This window comes from Zootermopsis nevadensis, unplaced genomic scaffold, assembly GCF_977971745.1.
Source record: "Zootermopsis nevadensis isolate Lab colony 2312 unplaced genomic scaffold, Znev_1.0 Znev_ptg000061l, whole genome shotgun sequence".
NCBI classification, from domain to species: domain Eukaryota; kingdom Metazoa; phylum Arthropoda; class Insecta; order Blattodea; family Termopsidae; genus Zootermopsis; species Zootermopsis nevadensis.
The window spans coordinates 24,316,828-24,332,566 of NW_028259192.1; the positions used below are offsets into that span (position 1 = coordinate 24,316,828).

At 40.7% G+C, this 15,739-nt stretch overlaps 1 long non-coding RNA gene across 2 annotated transcripts; it reads right to left on the bottom strand.

Moving 5' to 3' along the window:
- Window positions 1-995: 995 nt before the first annotated feature.
- LOC147871270 (uncharacterized) lies at window positions 996-15,625 on the bottom strand. Of its 2 annotated transcripts, XR_015532695.1 has the most exons (6): window positions 15,485-15,625; window positions 3,128-3,202; window positions 2,911-2,974; window positions 1,275-1,324; window positions 1,136-1,190; window positions 996-1,054 (listed from the first exon to the last, which is right to left on the bottom strand). It is a non-coding gene; the product is annotated as an uncharacterized LOC147871270 (long non-coding RNA). The 2 variants fall into 2 exon arrangements; XR_015532696.1 differs by lacking the exons at window positions 2,911-2,974; window positions 3,128-3,202.
- Window positions 15,626-15,739: the final 114 nt, after the last annotated feature.

Consider the following 15,739-nt stretch of genomic DNA (forward strand, 5'->3'; position numbering starts at 1 on the left):
TTTCCTACTACCAGCAAGTATGCGTCAACTGAAATCGAGAGATGCCCAAAACTCAAGAAAAGTGCTGGTCAGGTTTATCCAAGTCCTGAAAAACTAAGACGCAAGTTACTGTTAACACACAGGTGGACCTCGATTTGCGCGGATTCAGAACAACGCCAATTTTGAAACCAAAAAGTCAAAAAAATATATTTTACTATTATTTACAACATTTTACAATGTTTCTCGTACCGATTCTTATACTAAATCGTAATTCTTACATCGCTCATTTCGAATGAAAATTATAAATACAGTCCTCTCTACAATTACGTATGTCTCGTTAACGCGAATTTGCTCCAATGACATCGATGAATCGGAAAAAACATTCGTGAAATGGAAACTTTCGCATATGCGAGTTTGCTCATATGCAATTTCATTCCAGGCCCTTTAAACTATCAAAGGACTAATTTAATCTCTGCGGAGGAACCGAGGTTATTTTTACCACGCGATTTTCAACTGGCCGGCTTCTCAAATGAATGCAACTATCGCATAACAGCAGAGATGACTGTACACATCAATTGCATTAAAGACCCGCAGTCAATCGCGGACCAACGAACTGCCGATTGTAAGCGTGTAAAATATATTTCTTAAATTCCCTTCATTTTATTAAATTATTTCAGACCGTTACCGCAATGCCATTGTATTACTCATCAACGTTTCCGTGCTGGGAACCCACGTCATTGACTTCCCATTCATTTACATAATAAAAGAGTTTCAATTTACTCCGACTCTGATTACGACATTCCGTAAAGCAACGCATCAAGGCGAAAATCGAGGCCTACACGCAATAGCATTCTAATCTTCATAAAAATTTAATGTACTAACTGACAAATGTGAAAAAACTGAAGGAAGCTATAAACCTACGTGCCGTTAGCACATATGCATCAAAGGGCTTAGACGCACGAAAATAGAAAAGATGACAAGGAATCAAGAAAACTCACCAATTCAAATGACACCAATTAACTCTGCCCCCTAGGTACGGCTGTGGCAATGGTCATATTCAGGTTCTTGAAAATCCCTGAAAAAGATAAATGAGATCCACTTAACAACAACAACATAATTGCAGTATTCATAATAATAAATTGAAGTGAGATCTCACCTATTAAGATAAGATGATGTATCTGCGACCCCGCGTTTTGGCTCTGTTGGAAATCCTGAAAAAAATAAACGAGGTCGAATTAACAACAACAACAACATAATTGCAGTTTTCATAATAATAATTTGAAGTAAAAGCTCACCTATTAAGATGATGTATCTGCGACCCAGCGTTTCGGCGCTGTTGGAAATCCTGAAAAACAAAAACAAAATATTAATGTGCTCCAGCCAACATCATTGTAGCTTTAATAATAATTTCAAGCACAATCTGCCAAATAAGGAAAGACTAAAGCAAAGGTATAGAGTTAAGTACTGCTACCACCTACACAACAGGGCCTTGTCGTTCGACAAGCAAAAGTAGACAATTCATACCAGTAGTAAAGACCTACAACAAGATACAAAGTTTTCCTACTACCAGCAAGTATGCGTCAACTGAAATCGAGAGATGCCCAAAACTCAAGAAAAGTGCTGGTCAGGTTTATCCAAGTCCTGAAAAACTAAGACGCAAGTTACTGTTAACACACAGGTGGACCTCGATTTGCGCGGATTCAGAACAACGCCAATTTTGAAACCAAAAAGTCAAAAAGTGAAAAAAATATATTTTACTATTATTCACAACATTTTACAATGTTTCTCGTACCGATTCTTATACTAAATCGTAATTCTTACATCGCTCATTTCGAATGAAAATTATAAATACAGTCCTCTCTACAATTACGTATGTCTCGTTAACGCGAATTTGCTCCAATGACATCGATGAATCGGAAAAAACATTCGTGAAATGGAAACTTTTGCATATGCGAGTTTGCTCATATGCAATTTCATTCCAGGCCCTTTAAACTATCAAAGGACTAATTTAATCTCTGCGGAGGAACCGAGGTTATTTTTACCACGCGATTTTCAACTGGCCGGCTTCTCAAATGAATGCAACTATCGCATAACAGCAGAGATGACTGTACACATCAATTGCATTAAAGACCCGCAGTCAATCGCGGACCAACGAACTGCCGATTGTAAGCGTGTAAAATATATTTCTTAAATTCCCTCTTAGGGATTATACGGGGACTGTGATAGTTGGAGCGGCCGTGCGCCAAGGACGTGAAATCTGTGCGGATGATCAACTGCAGACCACACCGAAGTCACCTTGGAGACGTTTCACCTTTTATTTCCTTTGGAGACACTTTTGTACAATAAGTTATTCTGATTGTAGGGCAGCGCGATGATTCGACTGTGGTATTTATAATTGTAAGAATCGAGCAGAAACTGTCTGTTTGCCTTGAAGAACCGAACTTTCAGAGAGCGAGCACCAACGCAATCCCGCAACGTAACTGTTCTTGAATTTTGAATTGAATACGACAATCAGATTCGCCCCCCAAAAAGTCACTTATGACGTCGGAAACGTTCCGAACAGCCACATTCGAATTCCATTGGTCCGAGTCGAAGGGGAGCAGCGGTCATCTGGCGATCGTCACTCCACACCTTCTAGGGCGCCCCAAACCAACGGTCACTAAACCGAATGTCGGGGGAAGAGACTTTCACACGCCAGGACGGCGCCACTCTCTTTCCCAACGTGATACATTGGACAAAGCCAAAACTTAATAAAATCACTCAAATTTTCATGAAGTGAGGTGTACCAAGTATCATCTAATCACACCTCCTTCGTTCATATAACCCAGATTAATATGCCAAAGCCTGGTTTACCCCTCATCTCAAGTTTCAGTCCGTTCGGGAATTGAACCACGGACCTGGACTGGCACACCAGGAATCAAGAAAACTCACCAATTCAAATGACACCAATTAACTCTGCCCCCTAGGTATGGCGGTATTCAGGTTGTCGAAAATCCTGAAAAATAGAGTTCCAATTTAAAAAATATTATTGTAGTTTCATAATAATTTAAAGTACAATCCAGACAAGTAGTAAAGACCTACAACTCCTACTACCAGCAAGTATGCATCAACTGAAATCGAGAGATGCCCAAAACTCAAGAAAACTCACCTTTACCGAGGAGACCACCTGACACCGTCCCCCTAGGTACGGCGGTGTTAGTGGTAGAGTCCCGTTGTCAGAAACCTGAATTTAATGTACAATCTGCCAATAACAAGGACCGTGTAAAAAGATCAATTGACTCTAATAACCGAAGATTTACAAATTTTCAAATTACCGTTGACCAGAACAGCACAAGCTGAGACGCAATTTCAAACCGTCCCATTAGCAGCCCAATTTAACACACCTGAAGCCTGTACAATGTTAATTTATTACAAAATAATTAATAAGTAAATAAACTAAATATACCTAAGTAATATAATTCAATTAATAATACTAAATAAAAGAAAAAAATATAAAATTAATACCACAAAATAAAATACAGCCAGCACAGGAAATGAATGAATATTGTTTAAAAAGCTGACTGACATCACTAAGCAAAGTACGATCTTTGTTAATGATGTTGATGCTCCTACAGACTGCATCTGGCAGAGGGACTGGCCTTGAAATTGCGTTGTACATAAAGGTAGAGTAGTCTCTGATAGACCTAGTGGGTACGCAGAGACTAACTGTATCAACAAAAGATGAGCAAATAATTTTGCCTTTAAAAACATTAACGAGGAAAAGCGCATCCAAAAGCCTCCTCCTTAAATGTAACGATAAGAAATTTAATCTAACTAATATATCGTCATAATTATAGGCACACACGCCATTAAAGAATCTAGCGTAACATAGCGCTACAAATTTCCTTTGAATCCTTTCCAATTTAAAGGAATCAGAATTAGTAACAGAGTTCCAAACAACGGATGCATACTCAATTTTAGAACGGACTAAAGTTCTGTACAAAACCAAAATTCTATCAACAGTGGAGAAGGAAGACGTAATGTACCGAATCAAACCTAGCATTTTTAAGCTTTGTGATAATATATAGTTGATGTGCTGATGAAAATAAAGCTTACAGTCCAATAGAACACCGAGATCTTTAACACAATGGGAGCGTGCCACCAAATTGTTACACAATTTATAATTAAAGTAAATACTGTTTGTCTTTCGGGTGAATGATATAACAATCGTTTTACTCAAATTAAGTTGCGTTCCATTCCCGATAGACCAATTTTGCACTGAATGAATATCGTCCTGCAACAGTTTGCAGTCATCAACATCGCTAATGCTCCGATGTATCTTTAAGTCATCAGAAAATAAAAGGCACTGTGAATTGTGTATGGAGTCGCAGATGTCATTAATAAATATATTAAAAAGTAAGGGGCCTAGGGTGGAACCCTGAGGCACTCCACACTTAACACGATAAGGATACGAAAGAGTTCCAAAAAGATAACCATGGAACCAATCAACTTAAGTGGGTGATAGTCCAAAGTTTCTAAGTTTCCCAAGAAGAATATTACGAGGAACTAAGTCAAAAGCTTTAGTAAGATCAAAGTAAACAGAATCTGTTTGTCCTTGAGTACTAACTGAAGGTAAAACGGAATTAAGGTAAGTAACCAAATTTGTTGCTGTGGAATTAAATTTACGAAAACCATGCTGTATGGGACTTAATCTGTACTTAAAATTTTTTTGCAAATGAGCATAAACAATAAATTCAAATATTTCAGAAAAGTTATTAAGAATAGAGATGGGTCTATAATTACTACAGTGGAACTGTTTCCTTTTTTAAACACGGGAACAACAGCTGTTTGTTTCCACATGGACGGAAAGGTGGCACTATTTATACTTAAATTAAAAATATAGGTTAATAAGGGAGTAAAAATACCAGAACAACCCTTAATTACTAACGAAGGAATTCCATCTAACCCCACGCACTTTGAAGGTCTGAGGCGCTAATTTCAGCTGGAGAGATAGCAGCGGCGGGCAAAAAATCTGAAGCAAAAGCATCCGTAAGACTAACGGACCGGAAAAAAGTGTTAAAAATTGATTCAAAATGCGTAGCAAATTCATCAGCTGTGTGTTTGGGCTCAGTGACAAACCGATCACCAATTTTTAGCCGAATAAAGGAATTAAATTTCTTTATGAAATCTGAAACGTATTTCCAAAAATGCTTAGGGTGAGTCTTAAGACTGTCATCAACAGACTTCAATCAGACTTAATGGGAGCCTTAACTAATTTGCGAACGTGCGCGAAGTAGGTACGTATAATGTTCATGTGCCTTGGTCTTTTTGAACCGACGTAGATAATGATTCTTTTTATTAATGTAATGTTTTAAGGTACCGGAAAACCAGATAGGAAATTTAGACTTACTAGGATGCTTGTTTGGAATAGCTAAATTTAAAGCATCAGTAACCACCGACTTGAGCTGATCTACGACGGAGTCCACAGAGGACAAATTGTAAACGCAGGACCAATCATAAAGAGAATAAATAGTCAGCACGCGCGTAATTACGGGAACATCGAGAGGGCTGTGAATTGGTAGACTGAGATATATTACTAATATCAATAACCAGGGAAGGATGAAAAATAATCAGGTTTAACCAAATCGTGACGTTGACAGAGGAAAAATTAGCAAAGACAAGATCAAGCAGATTCTTGTTTTGTTTAATGGCGAGGTTGTGCTGAGAAAGTCCGAGGAAACATGAACGACATCCCCTCTAATTTTAATATAGTGATGTGAGTTAGCTTGAGGGAAGCCTTGGACCCAATCAAAACCAGGTATATTAAAATCACCCAAGAGAAGGGTTTCAATTCTTTTCCAGAGAATTAAAATAATTTTCAATAACTTTAACATCGGTGTTAGGCGAGAAATAGTGGTTTCCAACGAGTAAGTTCAAACCATCAGGAAGACGAACTTCAACCCAAACACATTCGCTGATAAATTCAAGATCGTACCTGCGTTTACAACCTCCACCTCTAGTTAAGTTGAGATCGGTTTAACCTCTGTCAGCGCGGAAAACGAGAGTCATCATGAAACAGATTGCGATTACAAAACGAATCATTAAGCCACGTCTCGGTAATGCATATAATTTTGAAATCATTAATACGGACATTATCATAAAAGTTGGTACATTCAGTACGCAAACCTCTTAACATTTTGATAAAAGATATCAATAGAATCCAAACACTTAGAACCAGACGCGGTGAGACGATCCTGACTTAATTAAGAGGTACTGATGCTTCCCCCAAGCTCCTCACAAATACTGGCCCGCGAGTCAGAGTCAGCCGTTGTTGGTACAGAAATAAGAGGTGCGCCTGTCAGGGGTCAGTTTCCCATGAAAGGGAGCAATCAGGCACCCATTTGGCCATACACCGGTGTTATTTATACGGGGAAAATCCTCTTCGTTGACCGTAATGTGAAAAGATGCATAGGAATTGAATTTAGTTTTAAGCCTAGTGCAAACTAACCTTTAAAGACTTATCTACGTCAGCAGCCGTGACCTCAGGGCCTCAGACCTTCCCCTCTCTCACCCCTAACAACGGCTGTCTGCGTTGTCTAACTGTGTTGGCCGAGGTTGTCCCAGAAGATGGCTTCTTTTTATGATTTGCTGTTGTAAAACCTTCGGTGTCCACACTCGAGACTTTAGGTTTTAACCCAGCAGACAGCACATCCTTGTAGGATTCGGATCCCACGTCGGCGACAGTAGAGGCAGAACGTGGCTTTGTTTGCGGGAACATTATGAACTAAGGTGGTTGTTCCCCCACACGTAATTTTGTTAAGATGATGGTCATTGTCCTTCCGAAGTTGCTAAACATCTTCAGAAAGCTTTAGGGCCATCTGAACCAGATTTTCGACTAAGTTATGGGCGCCGACACCATTCAGCCGAACCGTCTCCAGTTGTACACTGAGCGATTCAGGGTCCTTAAATGCTGGCAAAATAAGCTCCCTGTCGGGAAGATCCGATGTGGAGGCCATCTGGTTGCACGAACAGGAGTGTTATCGTCCCTGGACGCACGAGACCCGATACGACAAGAGGATACGCCACTACTCATGTAAAAGGAACATTCAGTTTCCGAGATTTGCAAACAACAAAGATGATACCTAGAGCCACAGGGCCCACAACACCCGATAAACTTTTGTTTTTTTACATTGCGGACAGTAATCCTTGCTGGCAGCCATTCTACCGGCTGGCAGCACACCGAAACCAGCAAACGCACACAAAAATTCGCCGACACTCACAATACACGCAAAACACGTCTATCCACTCCAACAGCTACACCACATATATGATTAATTATAAGGTAGAATCAGTAGGTTACTAGATAAAGTGTAATAGTTATATTGTAGACCTTGTGTAGACAGCAAGACTTTCCGTTTCCAGCTGTTGTAGAAAGGGGCGACAAGATCTGCTCCAGATAAGTTTATTGAAAAGGGTTCCAATTATATTCACAGATAGAGAAGGCCTGCCGAGGTCAGGACGCCCGAACTTTGACGGGGCAAGGGGTCGCGGTACCCGGGGGTTTATCGTGTCCTCTAATTGGATCCAGAACCACGCCTTGGGACGACACGTTACAGCTTCCACAAAGGTGATATCGAGATTTGCTTATAACCAGTGAATTTCGAAGACGCATTGGACATTTCACGTTGCTCGTCAGGGGGAAACTCTGCTGGTCTACTCAATTATTTCTACCTATATATGTGTTTCATACGAACTGTACTCATCTCAATTATCAAAATAAATAATCAACTTTCGAACGTCTTCTCGTCAGACTAGGCATTAACCTTAAGCTGTGTATTCAAACCTATCATCGCCGACCAACGTTCCTAGCCGCTCGGGAATATTGCACTCCTACGGGACTGGCCAATCCCTCGGGATACAATAATATATATATCGCCAAAAACTGGCAGAATGAAAAAGAGAATTCAGAGAATTATGAAAATCTGCTTTTAATCCTGTGTTTGGTGGTCGACGAGGTCAACACGACGTCAAAACCCAGTGAAACATTTGCCTTATCGTCACCGCAGTAAAAAAAACCTAACATCTAACAAAACTACGGAGTTTAACAGAAAATTCAAAACGGTTGAAGCTTTACGAGAGTTCAAAATAACATCGACCACAACAACACAATCTGAGACGCAACCTCAAGCCGCCCCACTAGAAGCCCAATTTAACACACCTGAAGGCTGAGATCCAAAACACGCGTATTTAATTAATAATAATCAGTGAACGGTCGTTGCGTAATTTGTATTGCCAACACACTAGATACGGAAGTGTGACCGCGCGTTCTGGGTTCGAGTCCCGGTGAGGCGCAAATAAAAATAAATTGGAAACAAGTAATAAAGATTTACGCGTTTCGCTTGTTAGGCAAGTGCGTCCTTTTCAGGCCAGGGGTCAGTTTATTGGTAGGTGCTCTGCATTCAGTGCAGAAGGCTCACTGACACTTAAAAAAGAAAAGAAAGTTGCACAAGCAACGACTGTAAAGGAAAGAATTATGGCACCGTGTGACCCCCAAACTACTTTCAGGGGGGCACCCGCCGGCTAAAGGGTTTTTTAATGGTCCACGTGAGCTAGGGCATCATTACTGCCCAAATACATCATTTTTTTGTGAAAGTTAAGGGGGGAAGTCCTATAACTAAAGGACAGGAAAGTTTTCTTGGAGGACACTCTTTTCTGGAATTCAGAGGAAGCAACATCCTAAATTGTTTTGTAGCTCGATTCGGCCAGTAAATGTTAATCGTAAAAGAAATAAATTGTGCTTTGCAAAACTACGAACTTTAATCTCAAGACCATTACCGAAACCTTCCTCGCTGGCATTCAGCTTATACCCCTCCATGTAATATTCCCTGAGAAAAGTTCCATGCCTACATGAGCAGAAATCCCGAATTACATCGTAGACGTCTGTGATCGACAAGACTGGAACCGAGCCGGGCAACTCCAACAGCAAACAGGAGTGGGACGGTTACAGCGAGTCATCATGCAAGCACCGGAGGTACAGTTAGAACCATACGAATGCGACTCGGATAACCTGAGGATAATGTACACTGTCAGTAAGAATTATTGGGTCAACATCTGCGATTGAATCATTTAAATGGGGAGGAAAGGAAGGAAATTCTAAATTTATGCATTAGGTACAATGACATCTTCTACCTGCCGGGAGACAAGCTGTCTTGTACTCAGACCATTCAGCATTCGATCCCGACACCCACGATTGATAAGACCAGGGGAATAAATGTCAGACGGTACAGGACACCTCAAGTTTTGAAAGATGAGGTAGACAGACAGACCGACGAGATGCTGTCCGAAGGGATTATCACTCACAGCAAGGCACCGTGGAATTCACCTATAATTATGGTACCCAAAAAGACAGATGTTTCAGGAAAACAAAAATGGCGGATGGTCGTGGACTATCGAAATCTGCATGAGGTCACAATAGGGGATAGTTTTCCACTGCCGTTGATAACTGATTTGCTAGATTCTTTAGGACAGGCCAAATTCTTCTCGACGCTGGACTGCGCGATGGGGTATTGTCAAATTCCCCTTAATCCAGACGACCAGCCTAAAACGGCATTTTCCACACAAAAGGGGCATTTTGAGTATAAAAGAATGCCGATGGAGCTCAAGGGATCGCCTTCGACGTTTCAGAGGTTGATGAATCATATAATGAGTGGTATACAGGGTGTACGGGCACTGATTTACCTAGATGACACAATTTTATATGGTAGAGATTTTCAGGGGTGTTTGACAAATTGAGGGAGCATAATTTAAAATTGCGTTTGGACAAGTGCGAATTTTTTAGGGAACAGGTAGTCTACCTAGGTCATGTGATGGGGTAAGGCCGGACGAAGCCAAGGTGTCCGCCGTAAAGAACTTTCCCTTTCCACAAACACGCGATGAGTTTTCTCGGATTGACCGGATACTATAGGCATTTTATTCCACAGTACAGCCAGAAAGCAAAGCCGCTATTTTATCTGACAAAGGAGCCACAACAGGATGCATTTAGCAAATTGAAGCAAATTCTAACGAGTGAACAATTTCTGCAATATCCTGATTTTACAAAGTCATTTATACTATGTACAGACGCAACTAGCAAGGCATTAGGTGCCATTCTTAGCCAAGGGTCTATTGGGGATGAGAAACCAACAGCTTATGCAAGTAAAGCATTAACAAAAGCCGAATTAGCATACAGGGTGATAGAGAAGGAATTTTACGCAGTAGTATGGGCTTGCACCCATTTTCGACCGTACCTGTGTGGCAGAAAATTTTTCATTATTAGTGACCATCAGCCACTTTCGTGGATATCAAGTGTAAAGAATCCAAATTCCAGGAGATAAAGAGTTCGATCATCAGATAATGTACCGAAAGGGAAGTTTGAATGGAGGGCCCGACGCTCTCAGTAGAATCCAAGTTATGCAACAGCCAGGAGAAGGCGAGGAACCAAGCAAGGAACTCACTCAGGAGCAAAAAGCAGAAATATTACGCGGAGCTCACTCGACGCCACTAGGAGCGCCCATGGGAATGAACAGGACCTATAAGAAATTGATTGGCCAGGCATGAAGAAAGATGTAGAGGAATATATTCAGAAGTGTGAATCCTGTCAAAAGAATAAGATTACTCAACTAAATACCAAATTGCCTTTACAGTTAACCACTACACTCAATTCGATATTGCAGAAGATAAACATAGATGTAGTTGGACCGATTAATGTTAGTTCCTCACAGAACAGGTACATTTTAACCATGCAGGATGAACTAACCAAGTATTTGATCGCCGTACCTTTGAGAAATCAAAAATTGAAAATGTAGTTTTGATGTACGGATGCCCTCAGGTCCTACTATCAGATCGCGGAGCCAATTTCTTGAGTGATATGTTTAAGAATGTTTGCAAGTTACTGCACGCGAAGAAAATTAACACCACTGCAGTGCATCCAATGACGAATGGGTCTTTGGAACGCGCCCACCGCGTTTTAATTGAATTTATCAGGCGTTTTGTAGATAAGGATCAATCCAACTGGGGCGATTGGATTAAACATGCTGTATTCGCATACAACACCACGCCACATGGCGCAACAAACTACACGCCGTTCGAATTGATGTTCGGGCGAGTTGCAAATTTACCGGGTTATTTACAGAAGCCGCCGGAAGGTGTTAACTACGCCTCAGGAGTTGAAACAAAGATTGCAAAACAGTTACACGGTAGCCAAGGAAAGGTTAGAAGTCGCCAAAGCGAGGAGTAAGGATTATTACGACGTACCCAAGTTCAAAGTTGGAGATCTTGTTTTATTACAGTATGCGAGTCCGCGGAAAAATCGCTCTACGAAATTTGGCCCATATGCAATAAACAAGATACAAGGAGTAAATGTTACCTTACAACTTCGGAGACCCAAACAAACTACAGCGCATGCAAATAGAATCAAGCCATTCTTCGTGTGATTTACAGATGGGGTTAATGACATGGATAGCGTGTACGATCATCATAGGAGCAGAGACGCTGGATTTCAGACTCCAACAGATTCCCGAATCGCCAGGACTTTACTACGAACATCTTGGAGAAGCCACACTGTCTAGTAACGTTTGGAAAATTCTAAGCTACGTCGATTTAGCTCGTGTTGATGAAAATTTCGAGACCGTCAGAAAACATGCCCAAGTTCACTGTAGAGTTTTGTCAAACGCGTGAACGTTCAGACTGGGTAAATTTAACAGAATGCAGGTCTTCGATTAAGCATGTACACAGAAAACTACGTAGGATTGAGTCTATGAAAATTACGTTAACAGAAGTGACCCAACGAGTTTTCGATTTCAGACCGTCTTAAAAGGAGTTTATTTGGATTCATAGGAACAATATCACATACACTATTCGGAACGTTGGACGAACAGGATGGAAAATACTATTCAGATGAGATTACTCAGTTAGAACAGGAACAAGTTAATTTTTTAAAGCTTTCAAAGGAGCAGATAGTCGTTAAAAATACACTAAAGACAGTAAACAGAACCTTGGGCGATGTATCTCACAACGAACAGATTCTGGCAAGGGGACTGTCAGAGATATCGAGGAAGACGGACAATTAAATGCAGTTCTAGGATATACTTCAATGTTAATTACGTTACGGGAACATGCATTACAGTTAGACAGAGCCTTTGAAGACCAATACTCCGTATTGCACGCGCACAGAGAAATATTACGGCCTCAATTAATTTCAACAGATCACGAAAGGATGTCAGAATGATTTTCCAAGAGACCAGTCTTTGCCCTTATCACTGAGCTCGGAGTATTCTTTTCAACTTCTTAACGTAATCGATTTTGATGGGTTTATCCAAGATACTTATTTTGTGTGTGTTATTAAGTTGCCTTTATGTTCTCATTTAAACTATGATGTAGGATAAGGAGTTTGTATTGATAGACAAAACGAGACAATATTACACTCGTTTAAGCCAAACTGAAATAGGTCAGTGCAGCCTAGCGACCTCAGAACTGCGTGTGTGTAAGCAAAATTTCCCAGTACAAATAGTACATTCGGTTGCAGACTGTGAAGTAAGACTTTTGCAATACAGTTCTGGTATTCCAGAATCTTGTTCTCAAAGAATAGTTGAATTGAAGGAAACATTGTGGACACAATTCGGAGATAACGTTTGGTCGTGTGTAGCGCCAAATGCCGAACACATGACAATTATTTGTCCAGACCACGATCCAGTGGATGTAACCATTAACGGGTTAGGCAAATTTACATTCTTGAAACCGTGTTCAGGTTATGGATCTCAAGTTTTAAGTCAAGCACATGCTAGCCGAGAAGTGAATCCCACCCATAACTTTGGAATATGACTGTTGTGAGAAGACAGGAAAGAAACTGAAATTAGATAACATTAATTTGGATACACCAACCAAAACTATTATAACCCATACAGATGAGCTAAAACTGTCAAGCTACAAAATATCAGAAGTAGAAGCAATGGAAGTTGGAACATTCAGAGAAAACCAGATCTTTATCATTTTTCACCTACGTGGGAATGCGTGTAGTTGGATTAATTGTATGTATTTTGATGTAAGTGCGGATGGCCAAAGATTAAGAAGTGGTTTGATGGAGAGGGGCATTGCCACACTATATTGTTTAAACCCAAGATAGTTACGAAAATTCACACCCCCAGGTCGGTTGACCGTGACTAGAAGTCAGGACGCCATAGAAGAAACGGAGTTAATAACCATTTTATCCAACCCTACACCTCAAGCTAGGAGGGTAGCCCGCAAAGTTATGGCGACTGATAAACGTTAGAAAACAAAAAAAATTAATGATCATAGATGGACTGTCCTTAATTTATTTTTTTATTAGAAAAGGGGGTGTGTATACCTATGTAGAATAATCTAATTACGGGAATCTTAATAACCACATATATAACTAATTATAAGGTAGAATCATTAAGTTACTAAATGAAGTGTAGTAGTCATATTGTCACCTTGTACAGAAAGCAAGACTTTCCATTTCCAGCTGTTGTAGAAAGGGGCGACAGGATCTGCTCCAGATAAGTTTATTGAAAAGGGTTCCAATTATATTCACAGACAGAGATGGCCTGCCGAGGTCAGGACGCCCGATCTTTGACGGGGCAAGGGGTCGCGGTCCTAGGGGTTTATCGTGTCCTCTAATTGGATCCAGAACCACGCCTTGGGACGACACGTTACAGCTTCCACAAAGGTGATATCGAGATTTGCTTATAACCAGTGAATTTCGAAGACACATTGGACATTTCACGTTACTCGTCAGCGGGAAACTCTGCTGGTCTACTCAATTATTTCTACCTATATACGTGTTTCATACGAACTGTACTCATCTCAATTATCAAAATAAATAATCAACTTTCGAACGTCTTCTCGTCAGACTAGGCATTAACCTTAAGCTGTGTATTCAAACCTATCATCGCCGACCAACGTTCCTAGCCGCTCGGGAATATTGCACTCCTACGGGACTGGCCAATCCCCGGGATACAATAATATATACATCGCCAAAAACTGGCAGAATGAAAAAGAGAATTCAGAGAATTATGAAAATCTGTTTTCATCCCGTGCTTAGTGGTCGACGAGGTCAACACGACGTCAAAACCCAGTGAAACATTTGCCTTATCGTCACCGCAGTAAAAAAAAACCTAACATCTAACAAAACTACGGAGTTTAACAGAAAATTCAAAACGGTTGAAGCTTTACGCGAGTTCAAAATAACATCGACCACAACAACACAATCTGAGACGCAACCTCAAGCCGCCCCATTAGAAGCCCAATTTAACACACCTGAAGGCTGAGATACAAAACACACGTAATTAATTAAACGAATCGGAAATATACATCGCCAAAAATTGGCAGAATGAAAATGAGAATTCAGAGAATTATGAAAATCTGTTTTCATCCCGTGCTTAGTGGTCGACGAGGTCAACACGACGTCAAAACCCAGTGAAACATTTGCCTTATCGTCACCGCAGTAAAAAAACCCTAACATCTAACAAAACTACGGAGTTTAACAGAAAATTCAAAACGGTTGAAGCTTTACGCGAGTTCAAAATAACATTGACCACAACAACACAATCTGAGACGCAACCTCAAGCCGCCCCATTAGAAGCCCAATTTAACACACCTGAAGGCTGAGATACAAAACACACGTAATTAATTAAACGAATCGGAAATATACATCGCCAAATGCTGGCAGAATGAAAATGAGAATTCAGAGAATTATGAAAATCTGTTTTCATCCTGTGCTTAGTGGTCGACGAGGTCAACACGACGTCAAAATCCAGTGAAACATTTGCCTTATCGTCACCGCAGTAAAAAAACCTAACATCTAAGAAGACTACGGAGTTTTAACAGAAAATTCAAAATGGTTGAAGCTTTACGAGAGTTCAAAATAACATCGACCACAACAACACAATGTGAGACGCAACGTCAAGCCGCCCCACTAGAAGCCCAATTTAACACACCTGAAGGTTGAGATCCAAAACACGCGGTGTCACAGAAAGTCCACGTATTTAATTAAACGAATCGGAAATATAAATCCCCAGAAACTGGCAGAATGAAAATGAGAATTCAGAGAATTATGAAAATCTGCTTTTAATCCTGTGTTTGGTGGTCGACGAGGTCAACACGGCGCCATAACCCAGTGAAACATTTGTCTTATCGTCACCACAGTAAAAAAAACCTAACATCTAACAAAACTACGGAGTTTTAACAGAAAATTCAAAATGGTTGAAGCTTTACGCGAGTTCAAAATAACATCGACCACAACAACACAATCTGAGACGCAACCTCAAGCCGCCCCACTAGAAGCCCAATTTAACACACCTGAAGGCTGAGATCCAAAACACGCGGTGTCGGAGAAAGTCCACGTATTTAATTAAACGAATCGGAAATAAACATCGCCAAAAACTGGCAGAATGAAAATGAGAATTCAGAGAATTATGAAGCGCTAGGCGATAACTGATATCAATGCGGCCCATTAGAGACCCCAACATACCTGTAGACTTGAGACGTCCGCGTTCAACTTTAGCACAAGAAACACTACAAGGTTGAAGTTGAAACTGGAACACTGCCGAGGCAACTCATATCTGGCGACATGCCAAGTTACGCGGAGCACGAAGAGGCAAAGATAAAACATTCATCCACACGCATGACAGCAGAGACCCCTATCGGGCGCAATCGACTTCTGGAAAAGATCTTAGCTTGGAAGGTCACCCATTCCATCCACTTCGCAAATCTTCTAAATCAACCT